Below are 21,838 nucleotides of genomic sequence, written 5' to 3'. Positions count from 1 at the left end.
ACCTATCAGCCAGATTCAACAAATATAGAGTTGGTCAATTTTGTCTCATTTATTTCCTTTACTACACTTTTTTTTTTTTTGCTAAAGCATTTGAGAGCAAATTCCTGAAATTAGGTCATTTCACCTGTAAATACTTTCATTTGCATCTCCAGTAAGTTTTTTTTTTTTTTAAATATGACCACCAAGCCGTGATCACACTCAATAAAGTTAACAATTCTTTAATATCATCTGATGTTCCATCCATGTTCAAGTTGTCCTCATGTCTTCTTGTTTTTGGTTTGTTTGAAACAAGGTCTAGGCAAGGACCAAACAATGCTTGATCGGATGTCCACTAAATTTCTTCTAACCAAGACATTTCCTCCTCCTTGTTTCTCCATAGCATTTCCATGTGTTTCAATGCTTCTTAGCGCTGGTGAGTTTCAATCAATCCATTGCAGTTACTGTTCTTTCTGATTTCCTTTAGGCCAGTGGGTATCCCTTTAAGGGCTCCTATTTCCCTTTGATGTGCGCTTACTCATTGTTGAAGCTTCCTTTCAAAAGGCCTTCCCGGATTCATCTCCATGCACTTTCTGCCCCCTACTTGGAATGAGTCATTTATCCAAGGAGCTCTTTTCCTTTCAGTGGGAAATGATATATCAATACAAACTGCTTTTAGGGGTGCTCACCACTACTGCAATATTTTGTAATGTTATTCTTACCCACTCAATAAGGCAGCAAATAAAAATAGCTGGATGTTCCATTTCTAATTCAATCTGATCCGACATATTGTAACATATACTGAAATTGAACTGAAATTTCAGACAGGAGGTCTTGAAAGTGGAGTGGGTTACTACCAGGTAACATTGTAGACAGAGTTCTTAGAAGTCAAACTCAAGCGATGGCCAACTCGAGGCAAAACTGAAGTAGACGTTATTCTTTTGACACCTCTCAGCTTCCTTATCTGTTCCTTTTCCCTTTTTCCTGGGTCCTCATTTCTACTTACTCAGTGTTTTCATGTACTGATTTCTTTCCTCTCACTTAGGAAAAAAACTCACATTTACTTGTTAGTGACCATCCTCAAAGGGAGGCAGTTTGTAGTAGGGAAAAGTGCAAGAGTGGTGCAGCAATGAACTGGGTTTCAATCCTGGCTCTGCTTACTGCATTTTATAAAAAGGGTGCCCAGACAGAGATTGCTGAGCCCCCAATAATGCATCATTAATGGAGAACTTTCAGGCCTTCCGAAGGAAGATATTTCTAGCTTGAGATGTCTCCAGATGGCTCCCAAATGCCACCTTTTAATTATTTAATTCTGTTTGATAAGAAAATAAGAACTCTTTATAAAGTTTTACCCCAGAAAAAAAACTCCTTCCGTAGGTACTAAAAAAATCTTAAAAATTTCTCCCAGTGTAGAAGGGCGTTAAATAACTTTTTGCAGAAAGACTCAGAAGATGGAAAACCATACATCCCATAATTCCAAGGGTTAAAGCAAAAAGGACAGCTTTTGTTTTTTTATTTTTATTTTTTGGCACCAGGGTAACTATGTCAAGTACAGGCATATTTGCATATGTTGTATTTTAAAATCATGCTTAAAATTGCCTCCTGTATTCTGAATCTGGCAAGTGGAAGGCAAGGTCACCTGTACAGCTGGTGCAAGTAATGGAATTCCCACCAGGCACATTTAGAAGCTCCAAAGTAATGTGACAGACAGAGCGCTCCATCTGTTGGTTGACCATTGAGATGAGCACCAGATCTGCAGATACTTTAACATGGGCTGTGCGTCTTGAGAATAACCATTTATATTAAGTATCTTTACTTTTACTTGCTTTCCATCTAATGATTTTAGAAGTAGTCACAAATATGAACTCTATGTGCATACATGTGCTGGTGAGTGAAGATAATATTTCAATCTCAACTATACTACAGGAAGAACAAATGGAAACATGTTTTGACACAAGTCCCTTTATAAATCATGCCTGACTGAAAACTGTCTAATGAAAGCTTGGTGGCGGTTAATTCACGATATTCAAAATAACCATGAGCAGCTACATGAAGAATGCTTGAGATAAGAAAAGGTAATAAATACTGTCCTTTTAAATGCTTTGGATCATTGAAGAAAAAAACATAGGTAATTAAACAGAGGTTTTTTTTTTAGTGGATTATAAATTGTAACATAACTGAATACAAGTGATAGGATAGGTAAGGTTATTGCAACTTTTACTAATAACGCTTAGCATCAATATTTTTAACTAATTCCAGCAGCCCTCACCTGGAGCAGCAGTTCCCAACTGAGATATGTTGCTCGTGAGGTATGTCACAAGTAATTTGTGATTAATAATAGTTCCCAAAGCTTTAAAATGAATTACTCGCTAGAAATTACAGCAAACTCAAAGTGATCTGTACGACAAGGTCGTCTGAAGACATGGGACATCACTGACATTCCTTTGAGTAAAGATGAGGGTGAGTGTATTCAACCTGCAGCATATCTCATCTGTGCCAAGCCCCCCTTTTAGTGCTGTGGGCTCAGAGCTCACCAGTGGAAGTGAATGGGGCAGTGGCTGGCTTGGTTTGCAATCCCATCTTTTTCTCAGGGTGTAGAGTCAGAGGGAAGGAAGAGAGGGAAGCTGGGAAAGAGACTTGGATGATATTAACTGAGACAGTAATTCCTGAAGTGGATTAGAAGACTGCTGGACTGGGCCAGGTTTGGTGGATTGGACTAAATTTAGTTTTCTTACTGTCAAGTGGTAGTGGAAGCTTGTCAAAGAAAAGTGTGTGCAGACATAAAGATAGAGTACCATGTTTTCACACAGATGATTTATCATTATCCAATTTATACCATTTACACTAGATTTGTTAAATCTACAGTGAGGCAGTTATTGAAAGCCAGGCTTTGTTGAAAAGAACAGGACTCTCTAAATTCTAAAAGCTTCCCTTTAAATATCACAAGCTCCAGATTTCGAGGGCTCAGCTTAGAGCTCAGGAGGAGCACAGAGGTGCAGAGGAAAAGGGCTAAGGAGCTGGCCTGAGGGCCTTGGTCCACCTGCTGCCACGATGGCTGAAAGTCTTTAGGCACTCCGGGTTAGAAGTAATCGGAGGACGTTCGGGAAGTACTGAGCAGGAATCTTTCACCATCACTGGGAATGGGGCTCTAGAGGGAGAGGAGATCAGCGCTAGAAAATAAAGGGAGTTACTTTTTTGTCTGAGGTGTGAGTCCTAGTGTGGTTGATGCTTTGGCTCCCAGGCCTGCGGTGGCCACCAGGTGGGAGGATTACGTATCCTCATGCTACTGAGCTCAGGCACAGCCATGTGACTTGCTTTGATAAATGAAATATGAGCAGAAATGGAGGGTGGCTCTTCCAGGCAGAAATGTTAAGAAATGTGACTGGCCATGCTTTAAAAGAATTTTAAATTAAAACCCCCCCAGGGCTTCCCTGGTGGCGCAGTGGTTGGGGGTCCGCCTGCCGATGCAGGGACGCAGGTTCGTGCCCCGGTCCAGGAAGATCCCACATGCCGCGGAGCGGCTGGGCCCGTGAGCCATGGCCCCTGAGCCTGCGCATCCGGAGCCTGTGCTCCGCGGCGGGAGAGGCCACAAGAGTGAGAGGCCCACGTACCACAAAAACAAACAAACAAAAAACCCCCCAAAACTCTACCTTTTACTCCTGTGGAAGCACATGTTGAAATGGAGCTTATGTCCGCCTACACCCGTGAGTGACCATGGTGAGCAGACCCTCCTTGTCAACTTACGATGAGTGAGAAGGAAACTTCCTCCTTAGAAGCTACTGCAACTTTTGGCTTATTTGTTACTGCACTATAAACTATTCTTTTCTGACCAATACATAGTGTGAAAGTTTCATCCCTGTGATATAGTCTATATAACTCTGTTAGCAACAATTATCCTTAATTTGTTGAAGAGTGTAGTTGGATTAAATTTCAATCTAAGGAGGAAGCATGTGACCAGGGTTTCTACAAGGGCTTACTTACTACATTTTAATGACACCTATTACTTTCTACTTGTATTACAGTTGTTGATGATATATTTTAACTCCTCCACTAAGATGAAGTATCCTTGAGGATAGGAAGCAAGTCTACCTCACCTTTTTTTTTTTTTTTTTTTTTGCGGTACACGGGCCTCTCACTGTTGTGGCCTCTCCCATTGCAGAGCACAGGCTCCGGACGTGCAGGCTTAGCGGCCATGGCTCACGGGCCCAGCTGCTCCGCGGCACGTGGGATCTTCCCAGACCGGGGCATGAACCCGCGTCCCCTGCATTGGCAGGTGGACTCTCAACCACTGCGCCACCAGCGAAGCCCTACCTCACCTTTTAAAAAAAAAAAATTTTATTGGAGTATAGTTGATTTACAGTATTGTGTTAGTTTCAGGTGTACAGCAAAGTGAATCTGTTATACATATATGTATATCCACTCTTTTCAGATTCTTTCCCCATATAGGCCATTATAGAGTATTGAGTAGAGTTCCCTGTGCTATATAGTAGGTCCTTATTAGTTGTCTTCTGCCTCACTTAAAAAAAAAAAAATTAATTAATTAATTAATTTTTGGCTGTGTTGGGTCTTAGTTGTGGCACACAGGATCTTTCATTGTGGCACACAGGCTTCTCTCTAGTTGTGGCATGCAGGTTTTCTCTCCTCTAGTTGTGGTATGCAGGCTCCAGGGCACGTGGGCTCTGTAGTTTGTGGCACGCAGGCTCTCTAATTAAGGCGTGTGAGCTCAGTAGTTGTGGCATGTGGGCTCAGTCGCCCCGCGGCATGTGGGATCCTAGTACCCTGACCAGGGATCAAACCCACATCCCCTGCATTGGAAGGTGGATTCTTTACGAACCCACATCCCCTGCATTGGAAGGTGGATTCTTTACCACTGGACCACCATGGAAGTCCTTTCTGCCCCCCCCTTTTTTTTTTTTTTTTTTTTTTTGGCTGCGTTGGGTCTTTGTTGCTGCACACAGGCTTTCTCTAGTTGAGGCGAGCGGGGGCTACTCTTCGTTGTGGTGCACGGGCTTCTCATTGTGGTGGCTTCTCTGTTGCAGAACACGGGCTCTAGGTGCATGGGCTCAGTAGTTGTGGCCCATGGGCCTAGCTGCTCCGAGGCATGTGGGATCTTCCCTGACCAGGGCTCGAACCCACATCCCCTGCATTGGCAGGCGGATTCTCAACCACTGCGTCACCAGGGAAGTCCCTGCCTCACTTTTGAATGAAAGTTCATTCTTTACAAAAGTCATGTCAACTAATAGCAGAAACTATTGGTAGAAGCTTGGTTAGTCTGAAACCACTGAAAACAGAAGCACAATAGATGTTTTGGAGGTCACAATTTCCTAAAATATAAACGAATTCTCCTTGTTATATTACAGAGATAACTGTCATGTAGAAAAGAGCCTTTCTCAGTGTGTGAGTGGAAGCTGTTGCATTAGTAAACTCTTCAGATAAAGGGAAAAATAAAGAAAAAAATAATATTACCATTAGCTATAATTTATCTAATATTTACCATGGGCCAAATACTGTTCTAAGCCTTTTACACTTACATCCTCAGAAGAAACCCTACAGGTTAGGTGCTTTCATGATTCTCAGTTTCCAGATAAAAGAAATTAAGCACAGAGAGGTTAAGTAACTGGCTCAAGGTTACACAGTAAATTGGCAGATTTGAGATTTAAATCTAGTCTGACTCCACAGATCTTGCTCTTAGGCAGTGTCCTGGACTACAAGCACGAAGCAGAAATGTTTTCGAGGCTTCTCCAGCTCCCAGCTCCCTTGTCCGGGATCTGCCCTTACCCTTAGCTCACAGTAAAGAATCAGGCTTAGGTCTCCTCCATAGCTGCATAGACTAGGAGTAGACTGGTCAGTGGTTTGTCCAGTGGAATACTAGATTTTTTTTCTCTAGAAAATTTGAACCGAGAAACACAGAACATGAAATGAGTCAGGGTATGTGTAAGGTAAAAATGACGAATTGAGGATATGTAAGCTGGACCTGTTTTATCTGGCCCACAGAGTGTTTTTGAAACTATTTGTACCAATGGTGAAAAATCAAAAAGGGGGCATGGGAAGGCAAGGGAAAAAATCATAAAAAGTTGTCCATGGTGAAAAATAGCATGTATAATAGTCTACTTAGGTATAATTATGCTTGTGTGCACGTGTAGGTAAAAAGAGGCGCTGGTGCGTAAAAATACGGTCACCAAATGGTAATGGTGGCCAGTGCAGAGCAATGGGATTTCACGTGGTATTTATTCTTCCATATACATTTATATATCTCCTGAATATTTTACAGTGAGCATGTATAATTAGGAAAAAAACGATTTTAATTTTAAACATGTCATTGAGATTTTATATAAATCTCCTACTGTTGACATTGGAAAGATCTGGCATTGTTGGCAGCATATAGATGGCATTAAAAGCCATGCGAGTGGATGAGCTCATTTAGGGAGTGAGTCCAGATAGAGGGCCCAGGGCTGTTTAAAGGCCAGAGATGGGTGGATTCACGTAAAGTGCTCAGAACAGGGTCTGATACATGGTGAGTGTTTGATAGCTGTTATTATGAGTTAGGAAATGACTGGTTGGGAACAGAGGTTTTCTCATGGGGATCACAGTCTTAAATTTGACATAAATGACTCGTTACAGCTACAAAGGGGACCAATGTTCACCACAGGAGGAACAAGTGACAAACTCACTTATTCACGTTCTTTTTTTGACTTTTCAAGAAGTAGTTTTATGTATTTATTTTTTAACATCTTTATTGGAGTATAATTGCTTTACAATGGTGTGTTAGTTTCTGCTTTATAACAAAGTGAATTCACGTTCTTTATATACTCCTGTTCCCAAGGAATTGACTTAAGGGCTTGTCCCTTTTGAAGTGGTGCATCTGGAGTGAGAGGAGGTAAGGGTGGCAACCAGGGTGGCTTGCCAGTCACCCAGAGTGAGCCTGGGTAAGTGGAAGCTGGGTGTAGTTCTTCTGTTCTGGAGTGCAGCCCTCAGCTTTACAAGTGCAGAATCTGTATTTTGACATTGCAGTCGGAGTTGGGCATGGAAACCCTGTGGAAACTCAGAAGAGACTGATGGGTAAGCTGAAATACCATTTTAATAATTTATAGTTGACAACAATTTCTCTCCATCCTAGGTCACAGCATCTTTATCTCCCACCTGGGAGCTAGTCCACAATAGCTCCCAGCTTGCTTCCCCACCTCCGCTCTGCTCCCCTTCAGTCCTTTCTCCACAGGACGACCAGAGTGATCTTTAAGGAACATCCATCCATCGGATCACGCCCCCTTCAGTCTGTAAGTCCTTCTGTGGCTGGTCACCATCAGAATAAAGTAGAAACTGGAAGGAGTTTGGCCCTGCCTGCTCTGAGCCTCACCTCATGCTCCACCTCATCGCAAGACCACTCCTGCTTCCCCTTCTCCTTTATTCACACTAGTATTTTCTCAGATCCTGACCCACCTGTTCCAAGCCCCTCCTGCCTCCAGGTCCCCCTGCTAGTGGCGTTCCTTCCCAACCCTTTGCTTGGTTACTACATGTTTCAAATTTCAACTTAAACATCTCTTCCACACAGAGGCCCTTCCTGATCTTCCTATTCAAAGAAAGTCCTTCTAGTTATTGTTTCTTACTTTCCTTCATAGCACTTAATAAAATGTATAATCATTCATTAATTTGTATGCTAATTTGTTTAATGTCTTCTCTCTGGCTAGACTTCCAGTTTACTACCATATTGCCCAGTGCTTGGCAGGGTACTTGCTACATAGATGTTGCTCAGTTAGTATCTGTGGAATAAATGAACATCCAGGGGACTTGAATATTATCTCTGTGCTTCAACAGTAACTTCTGTCAAAAATTCACTCGAGAAGCCAGATTACACCAAAGAGGTGGTAGCAGCATGGAATTAGAGCCAGGGGGCTGGCTGGGTGGCTTGGTGTCTGGTGTCTTTGAATTATGAGATCCTGGTGCATCCATTTCTACTCTAAGAAGGTATCCGCCAAGGGTTCTGGGTAGTAAGTCTTTGCATTTTTCTAGCCATCAAGCTTACTCTTCCAGTAAAACATTCTTTCATCACGCAACTGAGCATGCTGCAAATAGACTCCTTGTCTTCTGAAATTATGACAGGAGTTTGGGTGCACTGAAACTCCTCAGCCATTTTTTTCAAATTATTGCTTAGGATGGGGTTACCTTTTCCAGCAATTTATTTTAGTTATTGAAGAAAAAAAAGTTTTTTCAATTTCACGTTTAGCCTTGTCTTCAAGTTTGGGGGATATCTTGTTGCCACATATGCCAATGACGCAATGATATACGACTTGAAAATACTTGCCAATTCTAACTTCCTGATGTAAAATTCAAACTTCCTTAATCTGTTAATATTTTCAACCGAGGCAGAACGTCCCAATTCATAAAAACAGACCATAGCAAACTTTGAAAACAAAAGCTAAATAGAGGTGTAATAATGATTTTCTTAACGTTTCTACCTTTCTGTTAATTACATTTTTAGTCATATAAATAGTCTACAGCAAAAGAGCCAACCCTAATTAAAGCAGAAATTAGCTGGTCATTCTGGCATATGTCAAAATATAGAACTTACACTTCTCTTTCAGGAAGTGTAAGTTCTATATTTACACTTTCAGGAAAAGTCAGTTCTCTTTCAGGAAGTCATTTGAATACTATTACAATAGAGACTGTGAAAAAAGTCTGGGAGAACTCAAACAAGAAAATCATCTTTAAAGAAAATCTTAAAACTAGTATTTCCATAATTTTATAAATTTTTAATGAAAAACATGCCCACTAAGCTTTCCCAGGCCACAGTCAGTCGTGGACACTAAGTGGTTAAACCCTGCCCTGCGTTTGTCGCCTTATGTGAATTATGGGATGCGAAGTGACAGATTTTATGCAACCTCATGAAACATTCCAGAGCAGTGTAGCATTTAAGCTAAGATGTTTTAATGGCCCAATTTGTTCAGACTGCTTAAGGATAAAAAGTGATTTCACAGGATTTGTTACTATCAATCACTGCAACCCTAGTATTTAGTAGATTGTGGGCAGGTGTTTTCAGGATTATACTAGCAACAAAGGAAAACAACAGACATGTTTTAAGTACTCAAATTATAATTAGAGACAATTAATATAACATTTTAAATTAGAATAAAAGGATAAGGTTAGCATATTATAAAATATTATAATTAGTGTTAAATGCAGACACAATCATCTTCATTTTGCCGTTAATCATTCTGCTTACCATGAGTCATTTGGTAACAGATTCAGACTAAACTTGGGAGAAAGTGAAAAGCATCATTGCTGAATTCCCGGTGTCTAGGAGAGAGGATGAATCATATTTTAAGAGACCTCTGAAGAAAAAAGTCCATTTTAAAAAATGCCAAGACCCAGGTTTATTATTATTCTCCCGGGGCACACACTTCGAAATGCTATTTTCACACAAGGTGGAATTCGAAATTTGAATTCTGTCGCAGCCACAAAGTACAGAAAGTCCAGACCTCACAGGGAGTAGCATTTAAACATTACATGTCTATGTCCGAGGCAGAGAGACAAGAATAAAAACGATCCCATTTCAAGTGAAATCTCTGTCCTCTTTGGTTTTTAAACTGGGTTAAATTAGCATTTTTATTCAGGTTGGCCTGAAAGAATACAAAGTAAATATGATAAGAAGCAAAGAGCTGGAAACTATAATGTTCACATAGTCGAAATGATTCTCCATTTCACAGAAGGCCCTCCTCTTCGTGGAAGCACAGGGTTGTTATTTACAGGCTGTGGGACTAAACTGACTGATGGGCCGTCAGTCAAACTGGATGCTTAGTGCAGTGAAAAAGACCAAAGAGATGATTAACTGAATTTTTACTTTGTGGTAAGTGGTTTTGGCATCAGATAAGTGGTCTTATGGTCATCAAAGGTTTGGCCCTTTCCTCCATTTTAGGACCTGTATCTTACACATGTCACTGGGTGTCCTGAAGAGCTCCAGCCTCGTGGAGCTACCCTTTCCATATATATTGAAATAAGAAAAGCCAGAGTCCCCACATCCCATCTTTTAGAGTGTTTGAGGAACACAAATTAAATAGCCCCCTTTTCCTTACATAAGTTCTAGATTAGCAGAGAAGAAATACAAGTGATTCTATATCATGTGTGATTGTATATCATGTGTGATTGTTTATCAGGTGATTGTAGAAATGAGCCAAAATGTCACCCAGCAAGAGAAGGCTTTGTAATAGGTCCAGGCTGCTGTGTAGAGCGCTCGGCCAAGCGACCTAGCGGATCCAGCGGTACTTGAAGCGTCTGTGTGGATCAAGATGTGGGTGGTGCTTTGGCGGCCCCCCCAGGTGAATCACAGCGTATGCTGCCTTTAGAATTCTGGAGCGAAGCTCGCCATCTTTTGTAGATGGCTATTCTTCTTTTGAGAAACGGGTTATGGCTTGTTACTAGGCCTTACTAGAGACTCAACACTTAGCCATGGGCCATCAAATGAGCCTGAGCTGCCTGAGTGTTGGCCCAGCAAACCATAAAGCTGGGCATGTAGCACAGCCTGAGCAGGTCCTGAAGGTAAGTCGAATGAGCAGGAGACCCAGATGCCCGTGGCCCCTACTCTTGCTGTCTTGCCTCCTCTTTCTCATCCCACACGTTTGGCCTCATAGAGAGTTCCCTATGACTCATGTTAACTGAGGAAGAATAGAATTCAGGCCCAGTTTATAGATCTGCATGATATGCCGGCACAGACCAAAGCAGGTAGCTCAGTAAGTACTGCTGGCCCCCTCTGAGGTGGCTCTGAAGTGCAGTGGTGAAGCGAAGTCCTATTGTTGGATAGTAATTCGAGGAGCGCATCTAGTGATTTATTTTTCCTAGAAGAAGAAATGCCCTGAGATATGGCTCTATGCTGACTCAGAGACAGTGGTTAATGGTTTGACTAGATGGTCAGCATTATGGACTGGAATGTGTCTGCCTAAGAAGCAGCACAACTGGAAATTTGGTGACAAGGAGGTGTGTGGATAGATCTTTCTGAATGGTCGCAGAGCATGAAGATGTGACTGTTTATCAAAGAGCAACCTCAGTAGAGGAGGATCTTAACAGTCAGGTGGACAAGATGCCCTGCTCTGTGGATGTCAGTCAGGCTCTTTCCCCAGTCACCCCATCCTTGCCCAATGGGCTCATGAACAAAGTGGCCATGCCATCAGAGATGGAGATTATGCATGGACTCAGCAACGTGGACTTCCACTCACTAAGGCTGATCTGTTTACAGTGACTGCCGAGGGCCCAACCCGCCAATGGCAGAGACCACCTCTGAGCCCTACGAGATGGCACCATTCCCCAGGATGAGGAGACAGCCACCTGGTCGCAGGTTGATTACACTGGACCACATCCATCTTGGAAGAGGCAGTACTTGGTTCCTACTGGAAGTGACACTCCTGATATGAGTTTGTTTTCCTTGCCTTCAGTGCTTTGGCTAAAACCACCATCTGTGGACTTAGATAATACGATTCATGTCGAGGTATTCCCACAGCATTGCTCCTGACCAAGGAACTCACTTACTAGTAATTGAAGTGCAGCCATGGACTGGTGCTAATGGAATTTATTGATCTTGCTGTGTTCCTCATCACTGGAGGTCACTGGCCAGTCAGAATGCCAGACTAGCATTCTAGTTTGCAGATTTAGTTTCCACGCCAGCTGCGTAGCAACACCTTGCAGGGTTAAGATCCAGCCCTCCAGGATGCGATATATGCTCTAATCAGTGACCGGTATATCGTGCTATTTCTTGTATCACTAGGATCCATGGGTCCAGGAAAACCCTGTGAAAATGGGAGTGATTCCTTTCAGCACTGCCCGCGGTGAGCCACTAGTTATTGAAGTTAAGCACGGGGCGCCGGTCAGCCTTGGCGCTCAGGCACGTTGTCACCGATCTGCTGGCACATCTTGTTAGAGCACAAGCCGCAAGCCCGTAGCTCCTTCAGCTCCTGCTCGATCACCTCCTTCAGCTTCCCGGAGGCCTGGGCCAGGCGTGTGTGTGGCTCCGTGGTGAAGAGTGCCAGCGCCCTCTGCAGGCCACCTGTGCTGTTGGAGGTGGCACGGCGTGAGGGCTCCAGTTTGTCCTTTGGGTTCCAGGGTGTTCTCGCTCTCCCAGCTTTTCTTCCCAGCCGCTGGTCCTGAGGCTCTCCAGAGACTTCAGGCCCACGGCGAACAAGGAGGCAACAGCCTCCCGTAGAATTCCTCAGCAGCTCGCACCGTCGTGGAAGGTGTGATTCTTACCGTAGATCCCACACGGTGGTTCTGCTTGTCTGACAAAGCCTGACACAGCATCTGACGATTCCCAGGGGAAGACTTGGTCCTCTTAGCCATTTATTGGTCTATTTCCTGCTTTTCAGAATTTTCAAATTCACTGTCATCTTGACTCCTGTGTCTGTCCCCTTGTTTATGCCCCGAGTCAATCAAAATGCAGAACATCATGTCTTCTCCTTCATTTACCTTGGACACCAGTCATAAAAGCAGGGAATTTCATAGGGATTTTATGGTAAAACTGGGAGTTGCACTGAAACAAAATACCTATAGCAGATGACTTAAAATTGAATATTTGTTCCTCCTGTTTTGAAAAGTCTAGCTCCCTGGCCTTCGGCCAACTGCCACTTTCCTCTTCCTCCTTCTCTCCTCTCTTTGTCTCTTTAATCTGCAATCCCCTCCTTGCTCTTGGCAACTTACAATTCCTTTCATAAAAAGATGTAAAACAATTCAGCTCTCTCTTGTTTTGTCCTTGATCATGCTATCGTGTGCTTTCCCTTCCATAACCAAAGAGGCCACCAGAGAAGAGAAAATTTCTCCTGAAAAGGAAGTTTGCTGCCAGGCTGTAGCCCCCTGTGCTCCCAAATTCATATCTTGAACTCTCTTACATTAGCTCTCAGTGGAAAGGGACACCATATTCTCTGTCATCCTGTCACAGATTTACTCTAAATCAATTCTATAAAACCAAAACCTTAAACGAAAGATTGGAAAAATGATTGTTTTAGGAGTTGTAGGTCCTGCTAAGAAATAGCTTTGAGAACGTTTTGAATTGCAGGCCGTTTGTACCAGCTGTGGGTTGCAACCGTTTTCCCTGGTGAGTTGTTTAGGGTGTCATTGTGTATAAATTTCAAGCTGCCCCTCTAGAAGCTTTCACTTAGAAAGTTGATATTTCACTTCCTTAAGAGTAAAAAGGAAACCCCAGCCTGTGCCTCGGCATGTGAAATTCTGGGCAAATTGTTAGCACGTCTTTCTCCCCTTTGGAGATGTGTGTATTTGCCAATTTAAAAAATACAGTTTAAGAAAGCAACAGAAGTATAGCAAGGTGGGTATTTATGTTCAGAGAAGGAGGAGAAAATACAGAAAATTGAGGAAAGTGGGAGAGTTATTTTTTAAATTTATCAAGACGTGAATATAAGCACCTTATTTTAGCAAAAGAGTGACCCGTTGTAGCTATGGTGAGTTTGTCATTATATCGTGAATTTTTATATGGTCCCGCACCTTCCAGGATATTTGAAAAAAGACTCTTCAAATTGAGACACTGATAGTGTTTCACTGCCTCTTTGCTGTTTTTGTGCTACAAGTCAAGTTATAATAAAGTCATACTAAAGTTTTGAATTTTTAATTTACTAAATTAAAATAAAAAGTGAAAGGGAAACTTACTTCTTTTTGATTGGAGAGAGTCTAATCATAGATTTTTATGCTCTCAGTGTGTGGATTTCTTGTCTGCCTCTTTCTTCTGCTACATGGAAGAGTAGGAAGGGGAGTTTTGAAGGAGAGAAAGCCTGAGGGAAATGCCTTCAGCAGTCGCTGTGCAAGACGACAGGCAGGAGAAGACCTTGTGGGCTCAGTACCCATATTGCTCTAGGTTCAGTTCCCATAGTGCTCTTGGTTCAGAACCCATAGTGCTCTAGGTTCAGTTCCCATAGTGCTCTTGGTTCAGAACCCATAGTGCTCTAGGTTCAGTTCCCATAGTGCTCTTGGTTCAGAACCCATAGTGCTCTAGGTTCAGTTCCCATAGTGCTCTTGGTTCAGAACCCATAGTGCTCTAGGTTCAGTTCCCATAGTGCTCTTGGTTCAGAACCCATAGTGCTCTAGGTTCAGTACCCATAGTGCTCTTGCATCCAGTTGACCTGATGTCTCCTAATGGTATGACCAGAGCCCCAGGACTCAGAGTGTGAGGAAACCCTACCAGATTCTACCTTAGGAGTCTGTTCATTAGAAGTTGCTCTAAAGCAATGGTTTCTTCACCTTTTCTGGTTCATGGAGGTCTGGAGATTCTAAAGAACTTTTCCACAGAAAAATGCACAGACGTATATGCACACAAAAATTTGCACACAATATCAGAAGATTTGTAGGCCCCATGAAAGCTATCCAAGGAGCTTAGGTAAAATCTCTAATCTAAATCATTATTTATTGGAAAACTGTAAGGGCCTTTGTATTTTTGAACATAGAGTAAACTTTTCAGGCTTAGTCCTGAGTGGCACTCAGCTTGTCTGGGATTTAGAGGAGGGAAATAGATTCACATACCTTACAGCCGTTTAACACAGGCTGAATGAATTCTAAGCACGCACAGACACAGAAAAGCCATATTTATCTCTCATCTGCTGCTAAATTCTAGGTGCACAAATGGTACGCAATAAGTAATTGTTGAAAGCTTTTGCTTTTGAGTATAAGGTTACAGTAAAGTGAGATGAGAGAGCAAAGTGGGCTATCGTGTGCTCATGGACAAGAGGAGTGCACTTGGAGGCTGAACGATGGATAAGATGTATAACTGGGTGTCTCGGCCCTTGGAGACCCTGGGCTAACCCATCAGCAAGGGACTCCTGCCTTCCTCTAGTCTCACTCACTATGGGAGGAAACCTGGATTGTATGAGAAATTTGAGCTGTGGGTAAGGCTGCCGGAGGACCAAGAAGACTGAGGGAGATGTTGATATGGTGATGGTCCAAGTGTTGAGGAAGAAAGGCTAGTCCTTGCACAAGGGAAACCTGAATGCTCCCTAATGGAGCTAAGTGTCCCCAGTTTGGAGTAAATTGGAAAGATGGGTTTTTTTAATTTCAATCCTTTATCCTACCTCAGTAAAATTGGACAAGGTTAGTGTCGGGCTTTCTGAGGGAGCCAGTAATTTACAACCCTTTCCTTCTAAATTCTGAACCAGTTGAGAAGCAGACACAGGAGCCCGAGTGGAGCAACCGAATGGCTTTATTACTCTTACAGCTCAGTTAATAATGTGGCTTGAAATGTACACCAAAGTGGACTCCTAAAAACTTGTCACCCCCTCTCCCCCACCAACTCCAAGATCATGGGACCCACCTGGGGAGAATCAGAGCAGACTGTCAGGGTTTGAATGCCAGCTTTGCCACTTACTAGCTCATTTGCTGTGTGATCCTGGGCAAGTTACTTTTCCTCTCTGTGCCTCAGGCTTCCCATCCATAAAACGGGCATAATAATTATATTTAATTCACAGACTTATCATGAGAATTAAAGTGCTTAGAACAGAACTTGGCACAAGTAAGTGCTGAGTCAAACTAAGCTATGGAGTTTATCATTGTTTATCATTGATATCATTTATCATTGTTTTTCTTCATACCTTCACATCCAGTGTGTCAGCAAATCGTGTCAGTACTACATTTAAAATACATTCTGTGGATAAAGAAGATGTGGTACATACATACAATGGAATACTACTCAGCCATAAAAAAGAACAAAATAATGCCATTTGCAGCAACATGGATGCAACTAGAGATTATCATACTAAGTGAAGTAAGTCAGAAAGAGAAAGACAAATACCATATGATATCACTCATATGTGGAATCTAAAATATGACACAAATGAACCTATCTATGAAAAAGAAACAGACTCACAGACATAGAGAACAGACTTGTGGTTGCCAAGGGGGAGGGCATTGGGGGAGGGATGGATTGGGAGGTTGGGGTTAGCAGGTGTAAGCTATTATATGTAGAATGGATAAACAACAAGGTCCTACTGTATAGCACAGGGAACTATGTTCAGTATCCTATGATAAACCGTAAAGGAAAAGAATATTAAAAAAGAATGTATACATATGTATAACTGAATCACTTTGCTGTACAGCAGACACTAACACAACATTGTAAATCAACTATACGTCAATTAAAAAAAATACATTCTGAATGCAAGCACTTCCACCATTTCTACTGCTTCCATCCTGGTCCAGACCAGCACCACCTGCCTCCTAGACCACTTCTACTACAGCCTGTTATTTTTATTTATTTATTTATTTATTCATTATTTTATTTTATTTTTTTCGGTACGCGGGCCTCTCACTGTTGTGGCCTCTCCCGTTGCGGAGCACAGGCTCCAGACGCGCAGGCTCAACGGCCATGGCTCACGGGCCCAGCCGCTCCGCGGCATGTGGGATCTTCCCGGACCAGGGCACGAACCCACGTCCCCTGCATCGGCAGACGGACTTTCAACCACTGCGCCACCAGGGAAGCCCACAGCCTGTTACTGATCTCCATCCTCCCCCACCCCCCAAAGTCTATTTTATATACTACAGCCAGGGTGATTCCTGTACATTGTAAATTTGATCTTGTCATTCCCATCTTTCACTTATTGCCTGCCTCCCCCACTAACTATATTCCAGCAACTAGAACAGCACCTGGCACATAGTAGGTATTTTAATAAATACTTGTTGAGTGAAAGAAGGAAGAGGATAATTAGGCAGGATGTCTTTATGCTCAAAGCATTAAATATCCTGTGATTAGATTCCCTCCAATAAAAAAGGAGATTATTTTCTTTTTTAGATGCATGAGGAGGTAAGTGTCCACCCCTTTCCCGATTGCCAAAGAGAACTCTGCATTTGTCTTCTCCTTAGAGAAGAAACCTTGCCACCAAGAGAAGGAAGTAGACTTATGTAATAATAAAAAAAGAGAGCTGGGACTGGAAGACAGGAGGAAAACTGCATGGTCAGTGTGTTAAGAGAGAGTTTTGGGAGAAGGACACTGGCGAGCACAAACTTGGGAAAATGCATTTCAGATTACTTCTTCAGGATAGAGTCCCCAAAGTGAAATTTCCTGGTCAAATGATCTAGATATTTTTAAGGCTCTTGATAACAAGTTGCTTTTGGGAGGAGCCATACCATTTAAACTCCTCTATTCCCTAGCCCAGAAACTTGAGAAGATGCCCATATATTGTTGGTAATTTTTACATTTTATAGCAGGTAAGTAGAAGAAGAAATGGCATTTTAGAGAAGGTAAGTAGTTGTACAAATATCCTCTCTGTCCAACTCCATATGACATGCTTTCCTTTATGCAACACTGTGACTCAGTGTTGAGAACCAGCAGGAAATGCGACAAGATTGGACTCAGGGTCAGAGCCGGAGACTAGGTGCGGGGGCTGGATTCAGGCTTCAGGGATGCCAGGAGGGCCGCTAACATCCTCCTCCCACAGGCTTGGGAACATCCAGACACTTCCCTGAGCACACTTCTCCAATCTGCTTTCAGCCGACTTTCACGTTCTCAAGTTTAACCTTGTCAGCCTTGATGATCAACAAGGATGCAGTGAGTATTCATAGAAATTGGTACAGAAGTTAATGTCCAGATCCTCATGAAATGCAGGCAGAAATGAAGACAGTGACACTTACCAACCTTGACAGAAAGGACAAAAGCCTAAACTCTACAAGGAAACATTTGCAGCCCTCATCAGCACAGTGCTGCATATTGCAGACAATACACGCACTTTAAAATCACAGGATCGAAGCATTATGGAAATGACAATGACAACTTAAGGAAAACTGTTGTCACTGTGAGAAGATGCTTGGAAACATGCACTGCTTCTCAGTGTCCTTAGGAATCCCTAAGTCCTTGGTTTTAGGTACTTTCTTCTGTAAGTTTGTAAGATATATACCAAATTCTTCCCAAATCTTTGTAGTTCCTGGATATCTATGGCCAATTATTAACAAGCAGAAAAATGAAAGGAGGAAAGGGAAGGAGAAAAATTTTACAAATACTTTTAAATTTTTCTATACTTTCTGAAAAATAGTAGTAATATGGCACGCACTCATATAACCTAGAGGATAATCTCTATGTAAGGCATGGTGAAGAATAGATAAATTCATAGTATATGAAGTGAAAGAAATTCCCCTTAATGAATATACAAAATTTCCAGTTTTCTGGTTTTAGTTGGTTTTGGCTGCTTGGTTTTTGTGTCATGCATGGGGGAAGGTATCTGCTCTTTTGTGCTTCACTGGTATGGGCTGTGATTATCAATGTGTCGCAGATGCATTGTATTATTAATGCATCCAATCCATGACTGGATGAATCCTTCTAATTAGAACTGAGCATCCACAAGAAAGGTAGCTTCTAGCTCCTTTACCTTCTCTTCTGTCTGGAAATGTTTAGAAGGCTATTACCAAAATTATAGAAAATACATTCAGAAAAGAAAATAGGTAAAAATGCATTTTTATTCATATGAAGAAAGACTCTTAGATAGTTACTATGGTCAATAATTATAACTACTATTGTTCATCTCTGTGCTTTTTCTTTGAGCATTAATGGCCACCCTGTGAGTAGACATTATTGTTATCTCTATTTTAGAGATAAGGAAACTGAAACTTAGAGAGAGTTAGGTGGCTGGCTCATGGCTATACAACTAGTGAGTAATGAAGAGAGGACGTAAACCTAGATCTTCTGAGATGAAATGCTTTGCTCTTTGCGTTACTTCATGTTCCCTTGGTTTAAGCCAGGGTGTATAATTGAAGTATTCATGCTTAAATATTATTTTACTTTATCATTATTACACTTTATGCAAAAGATGAAGAGGCCTGAGTCTTGTAGGTCAAATATTGCAATGTGTTTACAGCTAAAAATTAAAAAGCCGAGAAATGTGAAAGTAAGACCCTGAGCTTTGACCATTAGGATGCAAAAATTATAGTTCAGTCTAGTCGAAATTCAATAGGAAAAAAAGAAAGCAAGTGTTAGGTAGGAATGAATCCATTTGATTACAAGTAATAGAAAAGCAGAAAAATCTGACCACAGTGCCTTAACCAAATAGGGGTTTTATTTATTTTTTCTGATAAGAAGTCCAGAGGTGGGCAGTCCACACCTGGGGAAGCATCCCCACAATGCATCCGAGCCCTAGCTCCTTCTATCCTTCTTCTGTCATCCTTAACATGGGGTTTGTCTTCAGATTTGCTGCTTACTGATTGTAAGTTGGCTTTTCTATATCTAGCTCCATATGCACATTTTATACTAGAAGAAGAAAGGCCCAACCTGTTTGCCTCTGCGTCTGTCTTTTGCGTTTGGAAAGGGATGCTCTCTCCAAAGACTTCCTTATGCAACTGTAGTTCAGAACTGGGTTTCAGGGCTACCCTAATTGCAGCGGAGTCTGGGAAGGAGAATGTTTCAGCTAGGTTCACTTCCATACCGAACAAAAGCAAAATTATGTTGGAAAGAAAAAATAAGGGAAATGGATGTTCAGTGAAAAAAATATATAATACACATACAATTCTTTGATTTTTCCTTTTTGTTTGGAGAGTTTGGGAGTGACAGTGTAAATGGAGAGCAATGATTGAAAATCACTTAAACCAATTGTTCAGTTGGGAGAGGCTGCTGAGGAGGGCACTAGGGCATTGAACTTAGGTGTGTTCTAATGGCTGAGGAACTAACTGGTTCAGCCTGGTCTTGGCTCATTGGTAACCAGCATTGAAAAGCAGGCAGAGCTAAGTGGCTGGAATGATGTTGAGAGGCTGTGGGAACAAGGTAGAGCCAAGTCAGAAAATGGCCAGGGAGGACCAGCACCAAGAGAAAATGTCAACATTTATGCGGCCTACTTTTTTTCTTTCTTTTTTTTTTTTGTGGTACGCGGGCCTCTCACTGTTGTGGCCTCTCCCGTTGCAGAGCACAGGCTCCGGACGCGCAGGCTCAGCGGCCATGGCTCACGGGACCAGCCGCTCCGCGGCATGTGGGATCTTCCCGGACCGGGGCACAAACCCGCGTCCCCTGCATCGGCAGGCGGACTCTCAACCACTGCGCCACCAGGGAAGCCCTATGCGGCTACTTTTTAAGGCCAAGTCAAATAGTCAAAGTGACCTCCCTACCTTCACAAGAGGCAGTATCTTGCCTGTCTTAAAGTGGTCTTGTTTGCAAGCTGCTCACTGACACAGCAGAAGAGTATCTCAGGAAATTGGTCTGTTTCTCAGAAGAAAAGTGCCCCCTCCATGCTGCTGCTCGTTTTTTGTTTTGTTTGGTTTTGGCGGTAATGTAGACGATTACAAGAGCCATACAAGCATGGTGTTGGATTTTGAACAAGAAGACCATGATTCTACAATGCCACATCTCCTAGGAAGATTGTACTATGCTGCATTCCATTGCTTGCAGAACATACATCCTAGAGCTGTTTGTCCAGCCACTAATCACCTTCACTTTCCCCGTGTCCCCAGTGAAGAACACAGGGGGGAAGTGAAGGCGATTAGCATTGCCGGCTGGTCGCTGGGTGGTACACCTGTGGCCGCAGAATGGCGAGGCTGCCTGGGGACCTGGTCTGTGACTCTGTCCTCCTTAGCCCCGTGTTCAGGCCATCCGCGTCCTATAGAAGGATGCTAGAGTCCACTGCTACAGGAGCTGCTTGCCCTCGAGTGGCAGCCGGGGCCAAGGGCACCCAGCCTGCCGATAGGCTGGCAAGGGTCTGTCCTATGGAGTAATGTGTGGGAGCGTCGAGTCTCTGGCCGGGTTGAAAGATGACCAGCAGCTCCCACGTTGAAGGAGAAGCCAGGAAGGAGAGCTGAGGCCCAGAAGTCCAAGTTGAGGAGGAGAGTCCTGTTTTTAGATATGCTAATCCATAGGAATAAGCAGGGAAGAAGATGTAGTTTGTAGAAGCCGAAGTCTAGGGAGACCGGAGCCATTAGGGGTTGAGCCCAGGGATGAGTGCTAGACCTTAGGAAGCACAGTCCCGAGATAGAGTCAGGTGGTGTGAGTCTCGGCTTGGCTGCTGCTGGTGGTTGGTCGTGGTCCGGTGGGGAAACGAGCTGGGGGACAGTGTTGAACATGCATGAGTCTGGTTCTCCCAGTACCGAGGCCTGTCTGTCTCCCAGTGGTGGCCTGAGCTGACCACTGTGAAAATGTGGCACCTGCGCGTGGTCAGCAGGGTCTGCACACTCGGAATCTCTCTAAGGGGATTGTTGGACGTTCTGCCATTATTAGGGAATCTATCTGCTGCAAGACGTGGTTCAATCTCTATATGCCTCCCCCTTTTCCATTGTTTAAAATGGAGATACTTGCTACTTCGTGGCTCCTGGGAGAGATGTTGTGAATCTAAATGAGATTATGTAGTTCTTGGAATTCCACTGAGGAAATAGCTATGTAAATCTCACATATTGTTATTCATGACATGTGTGGTTGAGCTGAAAACTCTAGCTACTACCCAGCCATGCAAACCATAAAATCAGACTTCCTATGCTGTGCACAGTAATTCTCTTTCTTACTGTAGAAACCACAAACCAATTTTGCCTTACAGAAATGTGCTCCCATCCAAAATTCTTAATACACATTTTAAAGACTGGCTCAGTTTTACCGTGGAGTTACATCTGAGAAAAGTGAAACCATCAAGGAAACATGTCTTACATACAGGACCATGCATGTTTTAGATGGTTACCAGGAGCTGACTATGAAGAATACCAATCCAAATGACCTCACAACTTTCATTTTCACATCACTAGTTCAATTAAGAAATAATTTTCAATAATATGATTGCAAATATATTACATTGCTGAACCTACTTATAACCATGCTGTAGGCATTATCTGATTTTTTTGATTATTCTTTAACAGTTGCAATTTTTCTTTGAAACGCATTATGGGTAATTTATGTTGTTTTGACTGTTTCTTTGATGTAATTTGCAATTCTGCACCC

The sequence above is a fragment of the Lagenorhynchus albirostris genome, chromosome 11 (assembly GCF_949774975.1).
Source record: "Lagenorhynchus albirostris chromosome 11, mLagAlb1.1, whole genome shotgun sequence".
Taxonomy (NCBI): domain Eukaryota; kingdom Metazoa; phylum Chordata; class Mammalia; order Artiodactyla; family Delphinidae; genus Lagenorhynchus; species Lagenorhynchus albirostris.
This window is presented reverse-complemented; position numbering follows the sequence as displayed.